Genomic DNA, 27117 nt, shown 5'->3' on the forward strand with positions numbered 1-27117 from the left:
GACTGATCAACCTTACACAAATTCAGAGTCAGATTCCAAAATAGACTACAGTCTGCTTCCACCATCGTTAATTGCTCCTTCAATTCCAGCAAAGACCCCATAATTTCAGCTAAGTGTGCAGAAATCTGACTTTTCAATTCATAATTTTAGCTACTCTGTTTGCAATGACCGCACCTCCGTTCAAATCTCAATCACAAAATTGTCTCCGAGGTCGAATAACCATGTATGTCTGTCTCTCTCTTCGATTTTACAACCAGTGTTGGCTTAGGAGCCTTGAAGGCTGTACACTTTGAGGTCCCACCAGGTGGGAGGTTTCCCTGGAAGATCCCTGACACTAAACAAACTTCAAAATAGCAAACAAATGGCAAAAGCACAAGTTAGCTTGTTGACAGATTTCCAACTGAACCTGCCAAAAGAAGTAACCATTATCCCACAATGGTGGGGAAGACTAGCGACAACGGATGATAAGCGTGCAGGGTGAATGCTTGAAGCATGCAACTGGTAGACTCCCATCCCTTCATATTACTGTTAATATGGTTGATGAGGTTTCTATTGTGTGCCATGTGACAACTTATGAAATCAATGAAGCTTGCCATGTGAAAAATTAATACCACGAGATGTGACATTGTATTTAAAAAGATTTAGGGGATGGGTTGTTGTTGTAAAGTGCCATTAACCACTAGTTCCCCAACTTTTAGAATTGATCCACAGTTGGCTCACTGATCTGCTTCGTTATTGAGTTCACGCAAGACATGATGGAAGATAATGGAGGAAAATGAACTTGTTTCTTAGCTGTTTCAATCTGGAATTGAAACTAAGGGGTAGTCTTGCGGCTTTGAGTTATGCACCATATGGTTAATAATCGTCTTTGAGTCTATTACAGTTGGCTCACTGATCTGCTTCGTTATTGAGTTCAAGAAAGACATGATGGAAGATAATGGAGGAAAATGAACTTGTTTCTTACCCGTTTCAATCTGGAATTGAAACTAAGGGGTAGTCTTGCGGCTTTGAGTTATGCACCATATGGTTAATAATTGAATTTGAGTCTATTACTATGATAAATTCATTTCATTACCATAATAGTTTGCATGCCCATTATTTTGGCCACTTTGAGCCCTTGCCACAAAGTATAAGCTTTTGCCTTGTTGATAACAGTATTAAGACCCCAGCATAATAGGTTTCTCAGAATGCTGAGCTGTTTTCCATTTTTCAAAATTAGAAAGGATTGACTGAAGCTGCCAGCATATTTTGAAAAAGATGTTTGGGCTGTTTATTGTTTGAAATATCAAATATGAGAAGAAATCTGAAACTGCTTGAACCATTATTCTTTCTCTGCAATTAGGTTTTGATACAAATGAAGATCTTTGCCTTTGGAGAGAATATTTTCTGCCAGTAAACTTGATGTAGTAGCATCAACCCCTAGGCAATCCATTTTTGCCTAGACCCAAAAAGGGTCATGAAATTTCCAAAGGGAAAAGATTTCCCTCACATGTAATTTGTACAAATTAGAAATAGTGAGTTTCTCATGTAAATATAAGTGTCCTAGTTCTAGAAAGAATCTAGGTTGTTAGGATATTGGATGAGCTAGCATTTTGGCCATGTGTCACATAATAAGAGGGACAAATGATAGGCTGAGGTGTTAGGCAATTTTCTAGGAGTTGAGACAGATGTCCAAACAGTCTTTGTTCTGTTAGGGGATATTCTAGCATATCAAAAGATATATATGTATGTATAATTTGAGGAAAAAAGGCAATCTAGTAGATAGAGGTCGAGGAGCAGAGCTCGTGTAGCTGGGGTAGAGAGCCCATGTAAAATCTCTGTAAACACTTCTTGTTTGAAGTAATAGAATGTGTTAATTTTGTGAATGTGTGTTTGTATATGCGCGTTTGCACTCTTATTCCATATCCAGTTTGCATGAGCCTTAGCGTGAGGGAGGCATACAATTCTAGTGTTGGTACATCAGGTACGTTGCTGTAGTAGTTAAACTTTTGAGGCCTCGGAACCTTGTTAGTTCTCATCGGATCGGGGATCGGGTTATAGAGCGAGTCCAAAGTGATCTGCTGAGACTCGAGAGAACCTAGGTAAAGCCTTGAGGCTATGAAGTTGAAGAGGAAAGAGAAGGCTTTGGAGTGGCCTAGCCTCCCAAATGGCAAGTGGAAGTTGTTCGAAATCGGGATGGAGTCGTGACGTTAGTACTTAAATCTTGGCATTGAGACACAACGACGCCGTTCTTGTATGAGAGCGTGAGCGCGAAGTTCAGCGCTAGATTCCAATAGCAGAGTTTCAGGAACTCGAGTCGTCAATCTCGATCGATAGTGGAGGACGATTGCGGACCCAGTCGTAATGGATTCCCTTCTTAATCTTCATTTGCAATAAACGTCCCTTTTTGTATGCGAGACAAAATTTCTGGCGTATGGAACACCTGTAAATTGCGGCTGATTCACTGCATCCATAATCAAATTTGCAATTCTCCACTCATGCACACAAACAATTGGACATGAAATGACATAACATACATCAATGAAACCAGAGACAAGTCACAAAACAAAGGGAAATCTGTGCATATTGACTGAGCCAAATTGGACGTAATTATGAAGCGAATTACTTGTTTGTGACTGGAGCGAATAATTGATGACTGGAACACATATGCGTGTATATATATATATATATATATATATATTTTTTTTTTTTTTTTTCTTTATTTTTTTTTCTTTTGTCTGTGGTGTGGACACAACATTTTCCTGCTCAAATTGATCTCAAGTTATTGAATAGCTTGACTTGGCATATATCTGAGACCTATGCGTTGAACTGTCAAGAAGTGTGATTTAATTATGGAAGCTTGCAGACTACATATATATACCAACGGTCACTTCTGTTTAAAACTGAGCCCCTGAACACGTAACGTCTGCAATCTATACGAATTAAGCTTTGAAAGAGTCCCGGGTTCCAAAATCTAGTTGTAGAGACTCGAGAGATTCAATATGGGTTGCATGGGTCAAAGGGCCAAGCTCAAGGGTTAATGTGGTTTCTGTGCAGGGTTGCCACCGTGGCTTTAGATTGACACATATCTCAGCTCTCAGGTTATAAGCTGCTGCTGATGACACGATATATTGTTGTTCAATGAGCCTTGTGAAACCTTGGTTTACTGTGAGATTTGATGCATCATATGAGTACCCTGCCCATATATATGGTAAGTAACAGGTTGGGTCCCACGTTCAATTTTTGCATGGGTTATTTTCTATGTTGCCAGGAAACGTGGGTGCGGGGACGGGGACGACATTTTTGGAAACAGGGTGCGTGGGTTCGTCGGGTAATATAACAATATTAAATTTTAATAATTATATTTTATAAATTATAAATTTATAATTAATAATATATATGAAATTTGAATTTGTATTTTTTTTCAACTTTAAACAAGAAAACTTTAATGATAATCATTTAAACATGCACATCATTGAACATTCAAAATTGACATTGAAATTTCAAAATTTATCACCAAAAAACTGTTCTTTTGAATCTTCTCTGTGTAACCATGACACTGTGACAGCTATGTGAGAGAGCTCAAGGCTACTACTAAAACTGAAAATTCAAAATACATATTAGGATAAATGCTAGACTCAGCTATTTTGGTGAAACTTGGGACAGATTTTGTCACACACAGGCTTTAAAATAACTATGCAGCTTAGGTTCATTTGCAAGGATGCCTATCAATGAATCCGGCTGTGGTCATACAGACCCTTCCTCCTACACAGCCAAGGAGTGTTAGCATTTCTGCCTCCTGCTCTAATTTCAAGACAGCTTCTCTCCATATTGAAATTGCTCATTCTGGCTGGAGCTTGAGCTTGTAACTTTGCTTTGAATGTTTAGTCTCTCCCATATAAAAACACAATTTTTTCATAGGAGATTCTTCTCAACCTGATAGTGGTCTAGAATTTTCTTGATGTCTAATCATCCACCTGCCCCATGCATGGTGTGCTCTGCGGTAAAGCAATCCCAAAAACAGTGGCAGCCTTACCCTTCCACAAAACACGCTTATCAGTCTTTGTTTCCCAATAAAATGCACAACAGCCATCTGATGGCTTGAGGGATAGTTTGTCTTTGAGTGCAAAGCTCTGCCTGAATATTAATAATAATTATCTAAACATAAAACATCTTCGCAGTTTTTAGAGATTACTTGGTGTACAAGTCTGTAGAGACCATATATGATTTAGGCATATTTTCCTAGTTTTAATCTTAACATGATGTTATCAGAATGCTGTGAGAAATTGGCAGATTTTGATACTTAATTTAGCCATTGTCCAAAATAGCCCTTTCGCCATTTAACAGCATCAGCTGATTACAGCTTATGGCTGGTCTCAATCCTACTTTCTATTTGACCGCAAATGTCTGAACCTGTATGTGTGCATTTACAGTTTATAATTTGATGGTTATTTGGCTCGGGAATGAATGTTTCATTCCAAATTGATTTACAAGAATTCTTAAAAAACAAGACTTGTAAAAAACTTAAAAAACCGGGTGCGGGTACCCGTGCAACACAGGTTTTGATGGTAAGGACCGTGGAAGAATGTTTCATTCCAAATTAATTTACAAGAATTGATTTAGGGTTTTTTAGGTTTTGTTATAAGTGTTACCTTTGTTATAAGTTATTTTTTAAATTTCAATAAAAAAAATCATTTGAAAATTAAATTTTTAATACAGTTTTTTTTATGAAGAACCCAAAGAACCCGAAGAACCCAAAGAACCCAACCCGAAGAACCCGAAGAACCCAAGAACCCAAGCACCCGAAGAACCCAAGAACCCAAGAACTCGTTAAAGGAAAAGAACCCAATTTTTTTTTTTGAAGAACCCGGTTCTTCTGGGTTCGTCTGGGAAGAACCCGTACTCAAATCCGGTACTTGGGTGCGGGAACCCGGGACGGGTTCGAGAACCCCACCCCCGGGTGCGGGTACCCGTGCAACACAGGTTATTTTATTTGGATGTAATTTGTTGTACAGTTTACAAATTTGTAGCACCACTACTGGAGAGTGACATCTTGTAGAAGGATACCTTGATATGAACAATTTGTAGAACATCTAGTTTAATGCATGGTTATGAATGTTTTTGGGTTCATTTTACTCCAAACTGAATTATGAAAGAAGTGCCGCAATCAGAATCGAAGTCTTGACGTTGTACCAAGGTATGTGTGTTGAAGACATAAGTTGGCAGGATTGATAGAAAAAGTCTATGCTATGGTAGGGCTTTGCTAATATCGATGATTAGAGGCTCAACATTGAAGCTGCTATAAGGGTTATGATATTGCACTTGCTTTGTTGTAGCCTTTACACAATGATTGTCCTTGAACGCACAACATGATCATATGATGTTATTTGGTAAGGCTTGATACTATTAAGCAGAGCCAAGGATTCTGTTGTCACTGCGACAAACACCCTCCAAAATTTTGCCTGCACTTAAATTTTGGAGGCTCATGATCTTACGATCTATTGTACCTGTTGATCATAGTTGCTTCATGGTCAGTTGATGGTTCGCTATTGAAGTCACTTGCTTACACATGCTTAGCTTTTGATGCATTCACAAGTGCACCTCTTCCTAGTAAGCTCAACAATCAATGTTTACCTTTGAAGACAAGAATTGCGCAACCCTTGAAGACAATGCTTACACAATGTTTAGAGATAGTGCCTGCGTCGTCCCTAGATGTAGTGACTGTGCAGTGCCTGATGATAGTGACTGCTTAACCTTGGGTGGTAATGATTGTGTAGTCCACAAAGACAGTGCATTGCGCAATCCCTATGGACAATTAGTGCGCAATTCCAGTTGACATTCTCTAATACTCTTAGTTGCAAGTGTACCATTATCCTAGTGAGTTTTCTCAACTGTCTCTTTTGCACGCTTTTTCTTTCATAAGTCTCGCTTTCACTTTCGCGACTGTCGTTTTTGCTTGCTTTCACTTTTGCAAGTATCTCTTTTGCTTTCTTTCGCTTTTGCATATGTCACTTTCACTTTTGTTTAGGTTTTGCAAGTATTATTTTCACTTATTCTTATTGTCGCAAGTGTCGCTTTTCATTGTTTTCATTCCTGCACCACTAGAGGCAGCTCTAACACACTCTTCTGTATTGGCTGGTCTTATATATCAAAGAATATGCGCTAGACACTCTCCCACAACTCGGTGCACTTTTTGGTCGCGGTCGACACTTGTTGCAGATATGTTGAGCAGTGAATTGATCGTGTTTGATGTTTGATATGAAGATTGAGTGAAGGCAAAATTGATTGACATAGATTGTGTAGTAGTTTTGCAGTTTCTGTGCATTGATTTTGTGCACAGGCGAATCCACTTTGAAAATTTTTGAAACGTGGTTTGCCAACTGATTAGGGTTACAGGGTGGTGCTAGGGCAGGTTGAAGTCTGCATAGGGTGTCGAAGCGTCATTCTGTTGTTGTTGGTAAACATGGTGTTGGAGGTTGGAGCATCCTTCAGGTTGGAGCCTGTAAACCGAGGCATTGGAGCATCCTTCTAGTTGCAGCTGGTGAACTAGGGTGTTGGAGCGTCTTTCAGGTTGGAGCTTGTAAATCAGGGGGTTGGAGCCTCCCTCAGTTGGAGCAGAAAATATTGATGTACATTTTATTGAAGAAAAAATATTAAGAAGCGTTCGGTGGTTTTTCTCCCAGAAGAGTTTCCACCTAAAAGATCTGTTGTCTATAGTCTTGATGTTTGTGCATTATTGAATGGTGTTGTTTACTATTAATGTGATGTTGAATTATGTTGATCTAATGTTAATAATAATTAATGCTCTGTGAAGTTAAAAATACTAATTGAAGAGAAACACTGATTCACCCCCTCAGTATTTCAACACTAACAAAAGATAATAATATGTTTATGTTATATTATGTATGTACCATAATTGTGGACCTTGCAAAATGCAGAAGAAAAAGTCAATGTAAAGCATGTGTAAGTGCTACATCTCTGCATAGCATTTTATTTAGGAAATTAATAATACATTTATATTGTATATTAGTTTCGATTTTGGATCTTGTCGAATGCAAAAGGAAAAATCAATACAAAGGAGGGTAAGTGTTACACTTCTGCATAGTATGCTGTTATTGAAAATAATAATATTTTTATAATATATATGTCTTAGGTTTATGGGTCCATGTGAAATGCAAGAGAATATGTCTATTATGGGGATATTGTTCAAGATGTCGCGCATGGACACTCTTATTCGAACCACATTTCTATTTGAGCCCGACCATCTTCCTTTGCCACTTCATTTGATGCAAACACATAGTTCCCCAACCACTCATCATTTGATGCAAACACATAGTTCCCCAACAGAGTTTGGTTCTTGCCCCTTCTGGCTTGAAGTAGTGTTTAGTCTCATCTCACTTTTACACTATGTTCAAAGTTTTTCCGATACAACGTAGGTTTATGACAGATATCCATGGCTGATCTATCGTTCATTAGAGTGCATTGCAATAGGTAGCCCTTCGACTTGGTCTTGATGATGGTACATAAGAGTCTTGGATCTCCTCATTTCAGTTGGTATTACGTTGGATTGGCATCCTCTGTTTAGATATTCCTTGTGTGCAAGCGGCCATATCTTACCAACCAAATGGGAGATGAATACAATCATTTGCATGGATATCTACAGGTAATATATATAGGTCACTTGTATAAACCCTCTGGGTGGGTTATGTTTGATGATGGCCTTTTATGCTGAGCACTTCACGATGCTGAGGGGCAGACTCATTGCTCCTCCCCATTACACGCTTTGCCATTGGATGCACGCACTTTGGATTCCCTTAAGATAGTTCAGAGTTGGCTCTCATCAATTGTGGTTTGAGTTGGAACGTTTAGATTGGATCTGCTAGCTACGACATTTCCTAGAGATTGAGTTAGAGGAGCACTTCATCTTCATTGCATCATTTATAATGAGATTCTTGGGATATTTCATTGCCTGTTTAGGGGGATCCATACTTTTTCTAGTTTGTTCAAGTACGTAGACTAGAGATGTCTAGCCCTTTACAGAGCTCCCATTAGATAGGGGCAATAAGAGATGGGCTGATGACAATGTTGCTTCTGGCTCCAAATTAGTGCGAATCAAAGGGACCATTCCCTCTCCCCAGAGACCTCTCAGATGTTGCCAAACCCGATCCCTTACCAACAAGCAGATGAGATCACCTAGACATTAGTAGCAAGTTATATAGTTGCCAAGCAACAACACAGTGGTGGGTCCAAAATCCATATCTTCCCCTAGTTCTTCCTCAGGGCACCATTCTATCTTGAGTTTTCTTCATTCGGCCTCGGATGTTAGGAGAGGTAGATCTAGTGGACCATGACCCAGTCCCTAGATCCTTTCCCTCTGTACATCTCCCTCCCATTGTGGCTCACTCAAATCCGAGGGCTTCTCCATGTTTTCACATATAGACTTCATGTTTTTACTTTACTTCTTATTCTTTATATAGGAGACATTTTATTTCTCCTGCTTTGTATTGACATCATTGTACTCAACAGTCCCATTGACCTACTTTTGTGGTCATTTGTTGGACATTAATATAATTATCTTATCTTATCTTAGCTATTAAAATTTTCTCAAGAACTAGAGCTCTACAAAATATGTTTACCTTTGTAAACCATCTGTATGACAAATTGCCTTCCATGTCGGCGATCACGACGGTAATACTAAATTCTTAGGTGAGATAAGTGTTGGAAAAAGTAACTATGTTCGGTCTTCAATAATGTACTTGAGTCATTATGTAATGTACTTGTCAAAAGAATAAAGAAAATAATTATTATTATTATTATTGTGACTTATTAAAGCATGGGTTTCATGCTTGGGTCACCATGTTTTAGGTCAAAGTCCCCATTGAGGACTTCTAGGATTTATTTTGAGTCTATAGAATTATTGTACATTTAAAGAGACCCTTCTTGGGCTTTTGAATCATGTAAAAAGGTTTAGTATTGAGTCAAATATGAATTATGGAACCTCCACACCATGTCGACCTATGGGAAGATCAAGTCGACCTAAGACCCTATTCGACCCCACAAGAAGCCTATAAAAGGAAGGACATCGAATTCATTTGGAGCATCACTTCTCATCAAGTTCAAATTCTCTCTACTGGGTAGAAGTGCGAAGTGGGTAGCTGGGAAAGTCTGTTGCCGGGAAGCCGAAGTGAATGTGAGTTTGGGTGAGTCTAAGGATTCAAGGAAAATCGAAATTTTGGTGGTGGTCTCTCTCTGTTTCGTGCTTTGGATTGGGAGATCGAAGTCTTCCAAGTTGGACTACTACCAGAAGTTGTTAGCTGCTGCAAGTTGTTGCATAGTCAAAGTTGCTGGGAAGAGGTCAATCTTTTGGAGGCTGACTTGGTGTGGAGGGAAGGTCTGGTCTTGGTCTAGGGTGAAGAGTCTCAAAGAATACTATTGAAAGGAAGAATTACTTTGACTGGGTTTTCCCCTCGAAGGGGGTTTTGCCCTGGCATGTGCCTACATCTTGTGTTCATTGTTTTATGTGCTGCTGCTTTTGGTAATTGCTTGATGAACTAAAGAAAGAAGATATAAAGAATCGTAATAATAAGAAACATCACAAGTAATTTCCAAAATCGAAAAAATGTTTATTGCCTTTTTAATTTTCCAACATGGTATCAGAGCTTTGGTGAAGAAGAAAAAGGCAGATCCATTCATAGGCACTATCTCAGGGAAGGAGTCTATTATATTCAAGGAAGATGTCTAACTCAATCAAGGGTGAGAACAAACTTGAAGGAGCATCTAACTTCAGATCCTGGAAGAAGAGGATTGACCTAATCCTCGAGAAGAACAAGGTGCTGGATTTGGTAAAAGGAAATGTAAAGAAGCCTATAGAAGAAGCCAGTGATGCCGACAAAGCGAAATTCAAGGATTTAGAATTGGTGGCTATGACTCTAATGGTAGAAGGGATAAAAGACAATCTTGTCCCATTCATAGCTAACATCGATCATGCTCAGGAGATGTATGAAGCCTTGTTGAAGCTGTTCACTATTAAGAACATTGGTCAAGTAGCAAGTTTGAAGAATGAGCTGAGGAATACGAAGATGACTAAAGAAGATACTGTGGCAACCTTCTTTGTGAAGATAGCTAGACTCAGGGATGATCTTTTGGTCATCAATGAGATTGTTCCAGACAAAGAATTGGTGATCACTACTATATTAGGATTGCCACCCTCTTGGGGTGCATTTGCTTCAGGTCTCAACAGTTGGAAGGTAGCTCCCACCTTTGAAGAATTATGGATTGCATGTAGTCAAGAAGAATTAAGGATCTCAATGGTTGCCAATCCTAAAGAAGTATCAAATGCTTATGTTGCTCATCATAAAGGAAAGAGATCGAATGGACCAAGGAAGAAAGTTGACATGTCTAAGATAGAGTGCTATCAATGTCATAAGAAAGGTCACTACAAGAGTGACTGTCCCAAGAATCCAAGGAATAAGAAGAGAGGAAGAGATCAAGCCAACTTTGTTGAAGAAGGAGACTCAAAGAAAGTCAAGCCCGAAGAACCCGACATTAGGGACTTACACTATTAAGTCCTTTGCTTATAGCTTTACCTATCTTGTTTTATATGTTTTAGAATTTATAGGTTTTTAACATATTTTGGAAAATACATTTTGTATTGTTTTAAGTTTGTAGGTTTCCCTCAAGCTTTGGAGGAAGCTCCCAACAACTCTCAAAGATAAGTATCTCATGTCTTTTCAGTTTTTGGTTCATGTACTCATTTAGTTTTGATTATATTAAATACTAATCACCTTTCTCCCTTTGTTGTCTTGACTAGGGAAAAGATTTGAAAGGAGGATCTCTCAAGACAAGGTTAAGAAACAAAGGTATGCTTTGAATACATTGATTGAAAGGATTATTCATTTGATGATCTATTACTAACTTTGTTATGACTAGCTATATTGAATCTTAGTGATTCTTGTTTGGGTGATTCATCTCTTGATAAATCTACCCACCCCACTCATATTCTTGATTGACTATGTAGAACCCTAGACAGGTTCTGGAAAACCCTAACCGAAGGGTATGCTAATGTGAATGTCTGAAATCCTAAGTTGCTTAGGGTGATTGTGAAATGCTAGTTGAAGTTTTATTGATGATGTCTTGTTTGGGATTTTGGTGTGATCTGGAAATCCTAACTTGTTAGGGTTGAATGATGAGGTCTAAAATCCCAAACCTTTGAAGTTTTGGTAATGTTGGGTTTGCTATGTTTCTACATTAGAACCCTAGCTCATTAGGGTTTGGTGGAATATGTGATTCTACATTGGAACCCTAGCTCATTAGGGTTTGGTGGAATGTGTGAGCAAGACCCTTACATTATCTTAAAAATGTTTTTGGTATGTGTTTGTTTGTCCGATCAAACCCTAGTGTAATCAAAATTTCTGTATGTCTAAACTCTTATTTGATATTGTTGTGAAGTTGGGTTTGACTAACACATGATATGAAATATATTTGCATGATGATGAAATCTAGGCATATATAGATATGTCCTTTTGGTTGAAATCCTAGGTTGGTCTAGGTCAAGATGTATTAATGTTGTTGGACATATGATATGCTTATGTATGGTTATGAATTCCTAGATATGTGTTGACCTAGTCATTGATGGTCATGAGTTTTTAGGATTTAATGGAAGTCCTTGTCTGAGATTCTAGGATGATGATATCTGAAAATCTAGGGTTTAACAGTTAAATCCCAATAGTGACATTGTCTAGTGTGAAATGTAACAATTCGAGAGCTATGTATTTAATGATTGTTGAGATTGTGCAATTCTAGGGTTTTGGAGTTAAACCTTAGTCAAAGTAAAATCTCTGGAATATGATGATTTGAGATCTGTATAAAGTTTGGTGAAATTGTGAATTCTAGGGTTTTGGAGTTGAACCTTAATTGAAGTAGAAATCTTTGATGAATGTTAACTTGAGATGTGTGAGAGATTTGTTGAAATTTGAATTTTTGGTTGAGTTTGATGAATGCTAAAAAGTCTAAGGGTTAGAGCTAACCCTAGTGGACGCTGGTTAGGTTAATGACTAAGCTGTGATTAACTCTGATTGATTTTGTATGAAATCTAGGATTTGTATGGATCCCTAGTGAGAAGTCTAACATATGTATTTTGCTATGTTGCCAGGAAACGTGGGTTTGGGGACAGGTACAGGTACAGGGACGGGGATGGGTACGTCATTTTTTGAAACAGGGTGCGTGGGTTCGTCGGGGGTATATTATAATTTATATATATAATATATAAATATTATATTTTATAAATTATAATATATAAATATTATATTTTATAAATTATAATATATATGAATTTGTATATTTTTCAACTTTAAACAAGAAAACTAAAATATTTATGATTTAAACTTTAAATATTTAAACATGCACATCATTGAACATTCAACATTCACAATGAAATTTCAAAATTTCTAGTTTGATATCAAGTGCAAATTGGAGTTTACATATTAATAAGAATCATGATATATGTCCATTGTCATACTACATTCAAAATTTGTCTTAAGGCATCTCCAAACAAGAACTAGGAAATTTTAAAATACTAAAATAAAAATAGCTAATAGTGAACAATGGCTTCCTCAAGCCATGTCATTAGCATCAGTTAGATCTTCAGTTAGCATGCTCTCCTAGTAGGAATCACTCTCATCTTGAGGCTCTTGCTCATCCATAGCAACTGGAGGTAGCTCAATAAGGCCATCTGGTTGTATCTCCTTGTCCACACACATAGCATCATTTATGTATTGGTCCCATCTCTTAAAAGGACCCTCCTTGTATCTAGGGTCTTTTTGAGATGTGAGAGGAAGTGTGCTATGAATGTACACTAAGTTCTCTACCTTCTTTGAGAACAACATATTTCTCTTTACTAAATGGATAAAGGCATAAGTACTTCAATTCTTCTCGCAAGATGAAGAACCAGCTAACTAGAATATTAGGGGAAACCCATTAAATTAATTAAAAATTTAAAAATAAAAACTAAAATGAACCCCAAAGAACCCAATTTTAGGGTTCCAAGTACCCATCATCAGGGTTCTCCGTACTCGTCAAGACAAAAGAACCCAATTTTTTTTTAATGAAGAACCCGGTTCTTATGGGTTCTTCTCAGAAGCACTTGAACCTGAATTCGGTACTTAGGGACGAGAACCCAGGACGGGTTCGAGAACCCCACCCCTAGGTTCACGAACCCGTGCAACATAGGTATTTTGAAAGGTTGTTAGATGCTTTGTAGATCTATATATATTTTGAATTGTTTCTAGGGTATGCTATATGTTGTAAGGTATGTCATACTTTTGGAAGTCACATTGAAACCCTAGATGGAATGAATGTTGTTATGAAGTAGTCTACGGTGTATAAAGTCCCTAGCAAAATGTTGAAGAGTATATGTCTCTTGCTTGTTATTGAGTTTGGGTATTTGATATATATATGAAATGCTTTCGTGATTCTGATAAGGCTAACATCATGCTTCTATAGTTTTGGTTGTACTTGCTATTGAAGCTGTGCTGGTACATAATCTTAAACTTGGTGAAGATGCTCGATGTGACAAGCATGATGAGGTTGATGATAACTCTAATGAAATGGTTGGAAGCCACGAAAAGATTCTCCTATGTCGAAAAAGAAGAAGCTGATCTCCTGAAGGAAGCATGAATAGAAGAGATCTCCCTAAGATTAAGAGGGAGTGACAAATATGGTTTTCTGCTTCATGTGTCATGCACTAGACTAGGACTAACAACTTTTTGACGGTGCTGGACCCGCTAACATGTCAGGGGATCTCCCCAGTAAGAAGTCCCAACTAGACCTCAGATTGTTTGGTGTAGGAGTCCCAATAGTGGGTTGTATGGTATTGCCTTGACCGCGGTTGCACGCAGAGGCAAGTAGGATGTCCTTGTTGGTAGCAAGGGTGTGACCAGTGCAACAAGCCAAGGAAGGTCTATGCCCTCGAAAACTGAGTGGAAGCAGAGCGCCGATATCAACAACAAGCTCTCTGCCAGATGGTACCTAGATGCAGATGGTGCTCCTTCCTCTTTCGGATTTCCGACTTTCTCCACATCCCCGCTGGTTTTCCGAGTCTGATTAACCCACATGATCAGGCAGTCTGCTGACATTGTCATAAGGTATTCGGCGGTGGACAACATGAATGCAAATGGGTACTCCTTGTCACTCAATTTCTCGAATGTCTCGTTGGAATTGATCAGGAAATGCATCCCTCCTGCAAACTGAGTCCCCAATATCAGAAGATTCTCATTCCATTTGCAGAAATAGGGAGAAATTCCCCCTGCAAAAGTCCATCCCGCTTCTTTTAGGTAAAACCCACTTTCATGACTCCAGGAATAGTATGGTTTACAATATTTACTGATTTTAATTTTTCCAATTGTCTTATATATACATGGTGCCTTTTGTAAATCATTCCTGCTATTTGGCATTTTTTGCTTTGGGTGGTCGATTGTTGATGGTTTTATAGCAATTTCTCAGGCATTTTCTGATTTGGGTGGCGTGTTTTTTTCAGCCCTGTAAAAAAATAAATAAAAACTAAAAAAAAAAAAAAACAAATTGCCCTCATTCATACACTAACTACTTGTTCCCTAAGCAATACAAAAGCCTTTTCAAATGTTTTCAATCCATTTTCCTGCAAACCAATAAAAACATTTTGAAAACGTATTGCACACTCAATGAGTACATTGCATATTTCTAGTTGGGGGGGAAATAAAAGTATGTTGGAGTTTTTTTGTGAATTTGGGGGCAAAAGTTAGGATGCATATATTAACAAGTGAAATGAGATTGGTGTTATGTGTAGGACAACGAGAAGCTTATGTAGAAAGCTCAACATTACGATGCGACACCTTTTTCATCCACAATTAGAGTTATTTCGGAAAATATTAAAAAAATGGACATTTTATAAATTCTTGAAAATGAGCTAATTTGTTTTTGAGTCACTTCATACAGGAATGATCGATGGAGATGGCACACAAAGGTGACAATTTTTATGCAGGAATGGTGCTAAGAGTTGAAGACAATCTAATGCAAAAGTGATTTTTTGAAATCACTATGAAACATGCATCATTGGACGCTTGAAGGAACTAATTCTTCACTGCACATATCATGACATTTTCCACTACACAAAAATCCTTTTGCGTCATGATTACTCCCCTTTTTCCTTCCAAACGCCTAGACCATCCTTGTGTTGCAGCCCATCTTCCATTTCCTTATCTTTCACGACTTCATGCACGCCTATTTTTCTGAATCGCATACATCCCTTTATCCTTTCCAGTTTATTTTTGCCTTCTAGTTTGCCTTCTGAATAAAACTCATTCCCTTTCCATGATTACATTGCCTTGATTTCCTAGCCATGCTGATCCACACTGCTTGTCCGTGGGTTCTTTCCATTTATAGTCCTACCAAATCTTTTTGTACAAACTCGCGTTGACTGATGTGGGATTCCTTAAGGCCCACCTTTCAACAAGTCTTGCCCCATCGACATCAACACCTTATCTGGGAAATAGACTAGAGTTCCTTTTGAGTACCTAGAGGCTTGCATGCCTTAATGGCAAGTTCTCTCGCTGATGATCATGGGAATACATCAATGTCCCTTGATCTTCAGATCTTGCAAGTGGCTCGACCTCGACACATCCATTCGCACTTTGCAAGATGTACTCTGGTACCTTGGCACTCATTGACATCAATGGTGAGTTGCCTCGCATTGGTTAACGACATCCATCAATGGTCGGTAATCCAATGATTTCTATTCATGCTCGACATCGACATATTCATTCGCATGTTTAGAATTGTACCATCGGGTTTGTAGCGGGTGAAGACTATACACTTTTTCACGACTCCCTTAGCAGTTACAGCAGCATGAATTCTGATCTATGAGAGTACCACAGTTCCACTTTCAGCGTTTATCTTTTCCATGATTCAGCATCAGCAGTTCAGATTCCTTCATTTCCCAGGATCCAGTTACAACAACATCAGTCACATTTTCCTGATCCCTGAGCAGCAGCAGTTACATTCCTATTGCATAATTCATCATTCTTGGGTAAGTAGAGGTATGTTGTTTTCTAATCTTTAATCATGCAATTCCTTATATGCTAACTTGAATATTTTGGAAAATTCCCTCACCATGCTACATTTCCTTTTATGAGCCATGTCAAGTTGCATGAGGACATGCAACCAATTTAGTTGAGGGGGGAGAACTATATTCACTACATATTCACTTCCATGATTCCATTTCTTCACCACTATCACTCCATTTACCATTCACCAACATTTATTTTCCAATGATACTTTGTTGCACTTTGCTTCATACGCAATATTGGCATGCTTCATTAATATTACAAAAGGGCTTTCTTATGCACATTATGATTTCCAGTGAGTGTTTACATTATTATTGAAGAAAAGAGAACATAAAATGAAATGAATGTTGTTAACACAAAAAGCAACATTCTTTGTATTCATGGTTGTCACATAAGAACCAACCATAAAAAAATGTAAATTGTTACTCATGTCTTTCACATATTTTGGAAACATTCATTATTAAAAGACATCATCATGTAAAACCAAAGTTCAAAATGCCAAATGTTCTTAAAGAGACCCATGCATGGTTGCATGAGGACATGCAACAAGTTCAGTTGGGGAGGATGTTGGGACTCAGAAATGTCATATTTTCATCCACCTTTTTCTTCACTATTCCTTACATTTCATCATCCCGTTAACCTTTTATCATATCATTTTCATACATACATTTGGGTTTCACCTTCTTATTTTCCATTTTATTCATTTTTGTATTACAAGTGAATTTATGATTAAATATTAGAAAATATACATATTTTTATATATATCTCAAGAATATGTGAGTTTTGTGATGTGTAGGAAATATGTGAAGAATTAATATCTCCTCCACCATATTAAGGAGATAATTATGCAAGCCTATTCCTAAGGAGAAAATCATGGAGGATTTGGTTGGCATATCTTATCCAATTCCTAAGGAGAAAATCATGGAGGATTTGGTTGGCATATCTTATCCAAGATATGTGAGAGATTTATGGAGGATTCAAAGGGATCATATTTTGTAATAATGGGAAAGTAGTTAAAAATGCTTGAGAGATTTGTGGGATCATATCTTGTAATAATGGGAAATTAGTTGAGAGTGCTTGAGAGAATATTGGATATGTAATTATGAGAAGGTTATCTTCCTCATGTATAAGAGATCGCTCTCTCTTCATTTGGATATGAATGAATAATGGAAAGGAATTCTTAGTTTTTCATTTTTATGCTTTCATGATTTGTAACTTGATTCTTGTAATATAATTTGACATAGTTTTATTGTTGTGAGCTCACATATGTTGTTTGTCATTCAATTCTTCACATGTTGTATTGCTTTTCCTTTATGCAATTTCCTGCTTTCATAGTTAATGTTTCAATGCTTTCTTAGATTAATTTGATTTCAGTAATTTAGATTAGATTAGATTAGTTCCACTTCAGTCCTGCATATATAGTGCATGTGTCTCGTAAGTCTACGGACCTCGGATTGACAAATTAAATAGTTGGGCAAGTACTACAACAGAATTAAACGATGTTCGTTTAATTCTGTTGTAGTACTTGCCCAACTATTTAATCTGTCAATCCGAGGTCCGTAGACTTACGAGACACATGCACTATATATGCAGGACTGAAGTGGAACTAATCTAATCTAATCTAAATTACTGAAATCAAATTAAGCATTGAAACACTAACTAGGAAAGCAGGAAATTGCATAAAGGAAAAGCAATACAACATGTGAAGAATTGAATGACAAACAACATATGTGAGCTCACAATAATAAAAATATCTTATATTACAAAAACCAAATTACAAATCATAACAATAAAAATGAACTAAGAATTCCTTTCCATTATTCATTATGAAGAGAGAGCACTCTCTTATATACATGAGAAAGATAACCTTCTCATAATTACATATCCAATATTCTCTCAAGCACTCTCAACTAATTTCCCATTATTACAAGATATGATCCCACAAATCTCTCAAGCATTTTTAACTGCTTTCCCATTATTACAAAATATGATCCCTTTGAATCCTCCATAAATCTCTCACATATCTTGGATAAGATATGCCAACCAAATCCTCCATGATTTTCTCCTTAGGAATTGGATAAGATATGCCAACCAAATCCTCCATGCTTTTCTCCTTAGGAATAGGCTTGCATAATTATCTCCTTAATATGGTGGAGGAGATATTAATTCTTCACATATTTCCTACACATCACAAAACTCACATATTCTTGAGATATATAAAAATATGTGTATTTTCTAATAATTAATCATAAATTCACTTGTAATACAAAAATGAATAAAATGGAAAATAAGAAGGTGAAACCCAAATGTATGTATGATAAAAGGTTAATGGGATGATGAAATGTAAGGAATAGTGAAGAAAAAGGTGGATGAAAATATGACATTTCTGAGTCCCAACATCCTCCCCAACTAAACTTGTTGCATGTCCTCATACAACCATGCATGGGTCTCTTTAAGAACATTTGGCATCTTGAACTTTGGCTTTATATAATGATGTCTTTTAATAATGAATGTTTCTAGGATATGTGAAAGACATGAGTAACAACTTACATTTTCTTATGGTTGGTTCTTGTGTGACAACCATGAATACAAAGAATGTTGGTTCTTGTGTTAACAACATTCATTTCATTTTCTGTTCTCTTTTCTTCAATAATAATGTAAACACTCACTGGAAATCATAATGTGCATAAGAAAGCCCTTTTGTAATAATAATGAAGCATGCCAATATTGCGTATGAAGCAAAGTGCAACAAAGTATCATTAGGAAATAAATGTTGATGAATGGTAAATGAGAAAAAAGGAGTGAAAATGAAATCATGGTAATGAATATGTAGTGAATATAGTTCTCCCCCCCCTCAAATGAATTGGTTGCATGTCCGCATGCAACTTGACATGGCTCATGAAAGGAAATGTAGCATGGTGAGGGAATTTTCCAAGATATTCAAGTTAGCATATAAGGAATTGCATGATTAAAGATTAGAAAACAACATACCTCTATTTACCCAAGAATGATGAATGATGCAATAGGAATGTAGCTGCTGTTGCTCAGGGATCAGGAAAATGTGACTGATGTTGTTGTAACTGGATCCTGGGAAATGAAGGAATCTGAACTGCTGATGCTGAATCATGGAAAAGATAAATGCTGAAAGTGGAATTGTGGTACTCTCATAGATCAGAATGCATACTGCTGTAACTGCTGAGGGAGTCGTGAAAAAGTGTATAGTCTTCACCCGCTACAGATCCGATGGTACAATTCTAAACATGCGAATGAATGTGTCGATGTCGAGCATGAATAGAAATCATTGGATTACCGGCCACTGATGTATGCCGTTAACCAATGCGAGGCAACTCACCATTGATGTCAATGAGTGCCAAGGTACCAGAGTACATCTTGCGAAGTGCGAATGGATGTGTTGAGGTCGAGCCACTTGCAAGATCTGAAGATCAAGGGACATTGATGTATTCCCATGATCGCCAGCGAGAGAACTTGCCATTAAGGCATGCAAGCCTCTAGGTACTCAAAAGGAACTCTAGTCTATTTCCCAAATAAGGTGCTGATGTCGATGGGGCAAGACTTGTTGAAAGGTGGGCCTTAAGGAATCCCACATCAGTCAATGCGAGTTTGTACAAAAAGATTTGGTAGGACTATAAATGGAAAGAACCCACAGAGAAGTAGTGTGGATCAGCATGGCTAGGAAATCAAGGGAATGAGTTTTATTCAGAAGGCAAACTAGAAGGCAAAATAAACTGAAAAGGATAAAGGGATGTATGTGATTCAGAAAAATAGGCGTGCATGAAGTCGTGAAAGATAAGGAAATGGAAGATGGGCTGCAACACAAGGATGGTGAGTAGTCATGACGCAAAAGGATTTTTGTATAGTGGAAAATGTCATGATATGTGCAGTGAAGAATTAGTTCCTTCAAGCGTCCAATGATGCATGTTTCATTGTGATTTCGAAAAATCACTTTTGCATTAGATTGTCTTCAACTCTTAGCACCATTCCTGCATAAAATTGTCACCTTTGTGTGCCATCTCCATTGATCATTCCTGTATGAAGTGACTCAAAAACAAATTAGCGCATTTTCAAGAATTTACAAAATGTCCATTTTTTAATTATTTTCTGAAATAACTCTAATTATGGATGAAAAAGGTGTCGCATCGCAATGTTGAGCTTTCTGCATAAGTTTCTCGTTGACCTACACATAACACCAATCTCATTTCACTTGTTAGCATGTGCATCCTAACTCTTGCCCACAAATTCACAAAAATCCAACATACTTTTATTTCCTCCCAATTAGAAATATTGCATGTCCCCATGCAATGTATTCATTGATTGTGTAATACTTTTTCAAAATGTTTGTATGGGTTGCAGGAAAAGTGATGTAAAACATTTGAAAAGGCGTTGTATTTGTTAGGGAACAAGTAGTGAGTGTATAAATGAATGAGGGCAATTTTTTTTTTTTGTTTTAAACAACAAATTGTTATTTGTATGTTTGAACAAAATTAAAATGAAAATTTTATTTTAGCATGTATGTTTGGTGTTGAATTAAACAAAAGAAAATATATGAAATGTTTTTTTTCTTTTTTTGATGTGAGATCCAAGTTTATTTAGAAGAAAGCAAAGACACAAAAAAAAATACCAAATCAAATGTTTGCTACAAATACGGGCATGTGTTTTAATGGAAGGGAACAAATATTCACAAGAAATATGCATGGATTTAGGTTATACATGACCATGACTGTGAAATACAAATATTCTAACGTTGATCATCCATGCTCCAAAGAGGATACCTTACAGCATAAACAACTTCAAACTTGCCCAACTGGTGATTATGAGTTATATGTCCTCCTTTGATGGTCCACTGGTTAGCTAGGCCCCCTCGTTTTTTCAAAATTCCTGGCAGATTCTTGACTGCTTTATCATAGTTTAGAAAACCCATGAACCAAAATTCATGGTTGTCAGTAGAAATTATCTGAATGTATTTCTCCGCAGGGTTGGCGCTATTTGCCGAAGGATTAACATCGTTCAGTTGAGGAAGAGGTAGCACCACCTTGTAAAAATGCCATTCCGTTTTATCAGGATTGACCGTGTAAGAAAGAGGGTTATCACTGCAAAAAGCAATCTTTTCAGTGGACAAATAAAGTGTTCCTATGACAGGCCCAGCAGTAGTTGACAAGTAGCAAGTGTAAGTATTCTGTAGTTGTTCGTCTGGGAAGGTTTCAAATGTCTGGCAGAAGATCTTTTCATAGCCACCTTCAGTAAGCAGTTTTGTCCCTTGAGCAAGCCTCTCCATAGCTGTGTCGACAATACTGGGGTCGGTTTTCAAATGTTGCCAGACATTCCCAGCTAGGTCTTCTGCCATTTTTGTTGCCTCCCCAACCTTCTTGCCCCATCTACCCAATACATTCGTGACTGTTTCCATAAAATTTGTGTCAGATGAAGAAGGAACCGATGTTGTGGCCACGTAAGGGTTTGCCTGAAAAGAGGGTTGCTGTTGGCGGGTAGGCATTGGAGGAGCAGATGCTGCGGATTTAGATTCGGCAAAGAAAAATGCAGCGAACAAGAGTGAATTATCAGAGTGCAAACCAATTACTCCCACCGCCTCATAGTGGATGCCAACATCTTCAGAACGCAACCCCTTAAAAACGTCAGTTTTGAAAAGCAGTTTGTGATCAAACCAGGACAAATCTAGACAAACGAAGACATGGGTTTTTTTCACAACAGAATAAATTACATAACCCAGAAATCGTTTGCTTAAATTCCTAACGGTCTAAGAGGGAATCATGGTTCTTCGAGACCCTGTTTAGATGACTGCGTGAAGAAAAAAAACGGTTTTTTTTTTTTTACAATTAATGTGCAGAGAATTACGGTGATGACAACCCCTTTTTTTTAATTAGTATTTTTTTTTTTAAATGAAAAACTAAAATTTAGAAAGAAACTAAACTTTCTCTAGATTTAGTTTTTTTTTTTTTTTTTTTTTTTTAACAAATGGACACAATGATTTGCATATTGAAAGATGTTTTGATCAAGCATATTGCAAAACATTTATTTATTCTTGAAATTAGTCTAAATCATCCCTATTTTCTGATCCTCGAGATCGTACAAAGACGCAGGAGGAGAGCATACTTATTCTAGGTAAAAGCAAAACTGAAAATGAAAGAAAAAAACTAAAAATAAAAGCCTACCTACTCTATACTAATTAGAAAAAAAATTAGTTACGTGTAATTAAACTTCCAATGAAGCCATTCACGTAGCAGTAACAACAATAGATTCAGTAGCAATTTTTCAAATGAAAAATGAAAATATTCGAGAGTGAATGAGTCTAGTTGCTGTAACTGCAAATCAACTAAAAAATAAAAAGATGAATCTAATCTAGTACTTACCTGGAACCATTGTTCGATAAAGCTTTGATAGGCACAGTTTCTCTCACTTAGATCATGTTGTAACTCCTCTTCTTCTTCTTCGATCTGCTGTTCTTCTACCTCGAATTCCTGTTTGAATGGCTTTTCGCCATCAGATACGCAGGATTCTTCAGATGTTGAATCTTCATTTGTTTCTTGGGGAGTAGTTGAACCTTCAATTCTTGTCAAGATCTCCTTTTCCAGGGAAGAGGAGATTCCGACTTCTGCAAGGATCTGAGTGAGTAGTTCCAAGCTGACACTCATTGTTAAACCATGTTGAAAGAGATTCTAAAAACAAAAAAAATCAGCACACTAAAAATTGAAAAAAAAAACAAAAGGACCACAGAAATAATCTTGAATTCAATACTCAATTAAACCCTCTTACAAGGACTGCTCATTAATTGAGTAATTGAATTCTTCAACTACACCATGAACCATGAATTCATCAAACATTCTTCACAGTTGCGAAAATCAAACACACTTGCAGAAATTGAAATTCACACTTGCATAAATGTAAACACACCCTACATGCCCTGATCCATAAGAGGTTGGGCCCGTTACGGTATCTCGAATGTGATGCGTAGGCCGATCCCCACGTCTTACCGCCTTAACACCTTGGAGTTAGGAACATGTCTAAACACACTTGCATGAAAAATCAAACTAAACTTCAATCCATCGTGCCTCCCGGCAACGGCGCCAAAATGTTGGGTGAAAATATTACCGTTTAATTCTGTTGTAGTACTTGCCCAACTATTTAATTTGTCAATCCGAGGTCCGTAGACTTACGAGACACATGCACTATATATGCAGGACTGAAGTGGAACTAATCTAATCTAATCTAAATTACTGAAATCAAATTAAGCATTGAAACACTAACTAGGAAAGCAGGAAATTGCATAAAGGAAAAGCAATACAACATGTGAAGAATTGAATGACAAACAACATATGTGAGCTCACAATAATAAAAATATCTTATATTACAAAAACCAAATTACAAATCACAACAATAAAAATGAAAAACTAAGAATTCCTTTCCATTATTCATTATGAAGAGAGAGCACTCTCTTATATACATGAGGAAGATAACCTTCTCATAAAATTACATATCCAATATTCTCTCAAGCACTCTCAACTAATTTCCCATTATTACAAGATATGATCCCAAAATCTCTCAAGCATTTTTAACTACTTTCCCATTATTACAAAATATGATCCCTTTGAATCCTCCATAAATCTCTCACATATCTTGGATAAGATATGCCAACCAAATCCTCCATGATTTTCTCCTTAGGAATTGGATAAGATATGCCAACCAAATCCTCCATGCTTTTCTCCTTAGGAATAGGCTTGCATAATTATCTCCTTAATATGGTGGAGGAGATATTAATTCTTCACATATTTCCTACACATCACAAAACTCACATATTCTTGAGATATATATAAAAATAAATATGTATATTTTTAATAATTAATCATAAATTCACTTGTAATACAAAAATGAATAAAATGGAAAATAAGAAGGTGAAACCCAAATGTATGTATGATAAAGGTTAATGGGATGATGAAATGTAAGGAATAGTGAAGGAAAAGGTGGATGAAAATATGACATTTCTGAGTCCCAACAAAGGGTTCTAACACAAGGAAAGGGGAGTGAGTGCGTCCCTTAGAAACCTGTGGAAACACCCAACTTGAAAGGGAACACACAAGCAAAGATACATCACAAGTTGGAAGACAGGGAAACCAACGATCAAAGCGATGGTTAAATCAACAACACATCTCAGTAAGATTCATACATACATACATAGAAATAGTCCATACATACATGCGTAAGCAAACAACTACATATATTATTAGAGTAACCAAGATAGCTGAAATAAAATACAACATATGCATTAAACGCGCTGGCTCTGTTATATTAAGAGTGAAAGATCCAATCATACAATGCAACCATGACCAACCACTAGTTCCGACAGCGGAATGTTACAGTCACTGCCGCCTGCTCCTCCAAAGAGATATATTAGCTCTGCACTGTGGAGAAGCCAAGGCTCGTTACAATACACTCCAAGATTTCTCTAAGATACACCTATAGGAAGCTTGGCTCCCAAAAGCCTGTACAATGAGTTATGAGGTTCTATAAATAGCAAAGGGTGGGGTGACCATTGACATTCCCCTTTGTGACTCTTCACCTACCCTCATGACTCTTCAATTACTACATGACTGTTACATTCTACTATCGACATTTGGTCTTTCACTTTTTACAAGATGTTACATTACAATCTGCACATGTACCCATGTGAGACAAAATAGGCTTGAGTAAGCCATGCAAGACATCACTAAGACTCAGACAACTGTGGGAAGACCAACTCTTCGACATCCTCGCGATGATCGATGGTGGCAAACCAATGTCAAGTTGGGTAGTCCGTGATGGTGTCCGTGTACATTGTGGTGACATCCTTCTGGAAGCCAACTCTTGCCTCTGTTGCATTTGGGACATTGCTTTGGCTCCTCTGTCCAACTTGTCTGATAACATGCGCATCATAGTCTTGAGTGCAGCTAGACCAACAACATACTGATGCATAGTGTCTGCGCTGATCTCCAAGTCTGTGCTGGTGGCTATGCGCATCAACTTGTCGAAGTACATGTCCAACTCCAATCGGACTTGGTTCTTTGTCTTCGCCTCGGTGAGTGTGCCAATGGATGGGATCGCATGCATGTGCACAATGACATCCATGCTCCTAAACACTCGTGCATGTGATCGACAACACTGCTCACCTTGTTTGCTCTGTGTCAGTTGCTGGGATGGGTCTATAACCTATATGGGTGCAGTTTCATCAATTTGTGCATGTTGTGCCTCCTGCTGTACCTGTTCTTGTTGCGCTTCCTTCTCTCCTCTGCGCAACTCCTGTTCTTCCCTGAGTTGTTACTTCGACTCCTGCAACTCCTCTTCTCTGTTTCCTCCATCCTCTGTTTCTCTCCTTGCCTCTGTGTGATCCTCTTTTCGTGTTGTCACCTCTTAGCCTCAATCTCCAAAGTTGATTTCATCACAAGTGGATCTGCTTTGAACTTGCAACTTTCCTCTGCCTCTGCGCTGTCAACAACCTTCCTCTTGCCTTTGCCGCACGCAGGTCTACTACCTTTTGATGGTGTTGCTCGCTGCGATGCCGCTACCATTTCATCTTGATATCCTTGTCTATGAACAACTTGATGTCTTCATAGATAGGCAAGCTCATAGACACTTGCTCAACTGCATCCCTAGTTGCGCTCTCAACGGTGTCCTTTGACTTTGCTCTCCTGGAGGCCATTGTACCTATGTTGTTGAGAGGCAGATGAACACCTGTGATACCTGGAGACATAGCAACACTCATGGCAAGCAATCTGTCAATTGAAAACCAAAACAAACTTGAGGATTGACTTGCAACATACCTGTGTGACTGATTGTGAAGATTGCGCAATTTCCACTGGGAGGCTGGGAGACTGATTGCCAAAACTGCGCAAGGCATAGTCCGGGCTGTCAGGAGGCTGACTAACTGTTGGAATTGCGCAATGCACAGTCAGCAAGAGCATGCAAACCCAACAAACTGCATTGCGTAGTTTTTGGGGCCAGCTGGGCACTGCCTCCCAGAATTGCGCAGAGCAAGCCTGGGGGTCAGTGCTAGCCAGTTTTGCGCATTTTCTGGGAGGAAGGCAGAGCCTTCATTCTCAGGGATGCGCATTGCTGGCTGGGCAAGGCAAGGTTTGGGCCAAGGCAACCCAAACTTGCCGATAGGCGACTGAAAACATGAGAAGGTTTGAATGCATGCGAGACTGAGTGTAAGAAAGAGTGAATGATCATGCATGCAAATAGTGAGTGCAAGATTCAGAAAACGGGAAAGCAAGCATGTGTGTGAAGCGAGTCGCCGCAACGGCGACCGTTAGTGCAAAAACAATGTCATGCATGCGACAACAATGAGATGCAAAGAAAAACTGAAACAATGCTTCTACAAGCTAACATACATCAAAACGACAACAAGCATTCATTGAAACAAGCAGACAACACTCACACAAGTCAAAATACAGAATGCGCCAGAAAAAACAACAAAAGACATGAGAAGCAAACTTACCCGGAAACACTGAGTCAAATGTGCCGAAGACTCCTAGATGTGATGTGGGATGTCAGAGCTCCAAGATCGATGTGAGGAATGAGCTCTGCAACATCGAATAAATAAGTTTTGATAAGATTGAGGTTTATGACGCGCATGCCACAAATCTAGGAAAAAGCGACACTTGGTGGGAGGTTTCTAAAACGATCTTTGCATGTAACCTCCAACTGCTAAAAACAAATCCCTAAAATTAGGGATGTTTTGCTTTTTTTTTTTTTGTTCTCCGGAAAAAAGCAGGCCATGCATGCAAATCAACCTTGCTCAATCTTGGAGGGAATCGGTCAACTTGACAGCACGTGCAACAACCTGAAGCCTTGGGGGTGAAATTTTCGTAGTTTCTAGGCTGAGCAAGGCTAGCTGTCTCAGGCATTGCGCAATTTCTGGGGCCAGCAGGTCACCATCTCCCAGAATTGCGCAATTTCTGGGCTGAAGCCCAGTGTTGGGCTGGATTGCGCAATTTCTGGAGGGGAGTTTGCCTGGTTGGATTGCACAATTTTGGAG

The 27117-nt window shown here is 38.0% G+C and overlaps 1 protein-coding gene and 1 pseudogene across 1 annotated transcript in view; one reads left to right on the plus strand and one right to left on the minus strand.

Annotated features, from left to right (window-relative positions):
• Window positions 1-27117, plus strand: part of DWF5 (Ergosterol biosynthesis ERG4/ERG24 family) — a 212123-nt gene that overhangs the window by 1932 nt on the left and 183074 nt on the right. The gene's annotated exons all lie outside the window — the stretch shown is intronic.
• LOC149170264 (GLABRA2 expression modulator pseudogene) lies at window positions 20772-21594 on the minus strand (annotated as a pseudogene).

This window comes from Pinus tabuliformis, chromosome 4_2 (assembly GCF_031772625.1).
Source record: "Pinus tabuliformis cultivar Carrire ecotype Pingquan chromosome 4_2, CPIR1, whole genome shotgun sequence".
Taxonomy (NCBI): domain Eukaryota; kingdom Viridiplantae; phylum Streptophyta; class Pinopsida; order Pinales; family Pinaceae; genus Pinus; species Pinus tabuliformis.